Source organism: Hordeum vulgare, chromosome 6H, assembly GCF_904849725.1.
Source record: "Hordeum vulgare subsp. vulgare chromosome 6H, MorexV3_pseudomolecules_assembly, whole genome shotgun sequence".
NCBI classification, from domain to species: domain Eukaryota; kingdom Viridiplantae; phylum Streptophyta; class Magnoliopsida; order Poales; family Poaceae; genus Hordeum; species Hordeum vulgare.
This window is the reverse complement of record NC_058523.1, coordinates 12,978,146-12,980,524: the sequence shown is the minus strand read 5'-3', so window position 1 is coordinate 12,980,524 and position 2,379 is coordinate 12,978,146. Positions and strand designations below refer to the sequence as shown.

The 2,379-nt window shown below is 47.2% G+C and overlaps 1 pseudogene; it reads left to right on the top strand.

Moving 5' to 3' along the window:
• The first annotated feature begins 477 nt into the window (after positions 1–477).
• LOC123404211 lies at positions 478–1,802 on the top strand (annotated as a pseudogene).
• The last annotated feature ends 577 nt before the right edge of the window (positions 1,803–2,379 follow it).

The following is a 2,379-nucleotide window of genomic DNA, read 5'->3' as shown; positions in this document are numbered from 1 at the left end:
ATCAAATAAAATGCCCACTACTTTCATCATATTAAAAGTATTATATAAAAATGAGCAAACTATTGCATGAAAAATATTTTTAGAAGTTGATAAAATTTTAATTTTGAAAACCAATTTTCTACTTATTAGATTACAAGTTTTCCTCCATTTTTATAAGCATTTTCAAAGGAAAAAAAATATATAATTGCATGTAGTAAAAAAATCCAAAATGGAAATAGATAAAAAAAAATAAAAAAAAATAAAAATAGGCAACAAATTTTTTGACACGAAATGATTAAATTTTAATGTGGAGGCGACATAGTTAATAAAGTAAATAAAAGTAAAACCATGGAAAGGGAAGGAAATGGATTTTGCTTAGAACAAGGGAAGAAAAATGGATGGTCTATAAAAAAACCCGGTCCAGTAGAGCCCACGCACACAGAGAAAACCACGACACGACAGAGCTGCCATTGCAATCCATCGGAGATATCTCCGCCGCCGCCGCCGCCGCTGTTCTCGCCGCCATGCTCCGCCTCCGCGAGTGCGTCGTTTCCCGTCTCCTCTCTTCGCCCTCCACCTCTGCCGTCTCCCCTCTGCTTCGCCTCCTATCTGCATCCGCATCCCCCGTTTCCCCAAATCCCAGTAGCTTCGCCGTGGAGGAGTACCTCGTCGACGTCTGCGGCCTCACCCGGCCCCAGGCGCTCAATGCATCCACGAAGCTCTCCCACCTCAAGTCCCCCGGCAAGCCCGACGCCGTCCTCGCCTTCCTCGCCGGCCTCGGCCTCTCCGGCGCCGATGCCGCCGCCGTCGTCGCCAAAGACCCGGTCTTCCTCTGCGCCAGCGTGGACAAAACCCTGGCCCCCGTCGTCACCGGGCTGACCGACCTCGGCCTGTCGCGTTCCGAGATCGCGCGTCTGGTCTCGCTCGCCGGCAGCGGCTTCCGCTCCAGATCCATCGTCTCCAAGCTGCACTACTACCTGCCCCTCCTCGGCTCCAGCGAGAACCTCCTCCGGGCTCTCAAGAAAAGCTCACACTTTCTCCCAAGCAACCTCGATAGGCTGGTCCGGCCCAACGTCGTGTTCCTGAGGGAGTGCGGGCTAGGTGATTGTGATATTGCCAAGCTGTGCATCTCTGTGCCCAGGATGCTCACCACCAACCCGGAGCGCGTTCGGGCCATGGTGTCATCTGCTGAAACATTAGGTGTGCCGTGCGGCTCTGGGATGTTCAGGCAAGCGCTGCGGGCTGTCGCGTTTCTCGATCAGGAGAAAATCGCCGCCAAAGTCGATTACTTGAAGAATACGTTGAGGTGATCTGATGGCCAAGTGAGCGTTGCTGTCTGTAAGGCGCCGATGGTGCTGAGGAAGTCAAAGGAATCTCTGAAGCGCAGCTCCGAGTTCCTTTTCTCTGAAGTGGGGCTGGAACCCATGTACATTGCTCATCGACCGATAATTCTCTGTCTTAGCCTGGAGGGCCGGGTCAGGCCCCGATACTATGTTGTAAAGTTCCTCAAGCAAAGTGGACTGCTAGGCCGTGACCCGAGCTTCTATACTGCTGTCATGGTGACCGAGAAGGCATTCATGGAGAAGTTCATATGCCCTCACAAGAAAGCTGCACCACACCTCGCCCAAGACTATGCAACTGCTTGCAAAAGGGGAGATGCCGACTAGTATCATATTTAGATGCACTGGAAACAGGCTATGAAAATTGGTTACTCTGTATGTCGCAACAAAGTTTCCACTTGGCAGAGTAATCTGGTAATTCCTGCTTCGGTGTACTTCGGCAGGGTAAGCTGGTAATTCCTGCTTCGTTGTACTTTGGCTAAATGGATGTGCTGATGTTGTATTTTCTTAGAGAAGATCTCTGAAAATGAGAAGTCCATGGATACATTTCTGTTTCTGACATCATTGGAAGATCATGGAAACCAGAAAACAAAAGAAATGTATCACTACTATGGTCTGCTTTCATGCCAAAGTTTATTCGTGCATGTTCATTTTCAGTTGCTTGTCTTTTAGATTCCATCATACTCCTATGATACTTTGTTTAATATTTAGATTATACTTAGAAATAAACTTCTAATGGGTGCCTGTTTGTTTTTTTTGCCTTTTGATTTCTTTACCATTTTTCCTAAGGATATATTCTCTTTGTTGCTAAATACCATAGTTGACCTTTACCTTACTTTAGGTTAGAATTTTCAAATTGGAAATGGTAACCCTGGTGTGCTTTTGGAAGGACACCTGCTCGAAGCTCTGACAGCACGTGCGACCTAAAAAAGTGCATGCCCCACTGTTAATAATAGTCCTGGAAGGGACTGAAACTGGTGGTATTCTGCTATTTTGGCATTGCATTTCTAACTTCCATGCTACAGTAATAGGCTGAGCTGATCCATGAATTGCTAGCTCT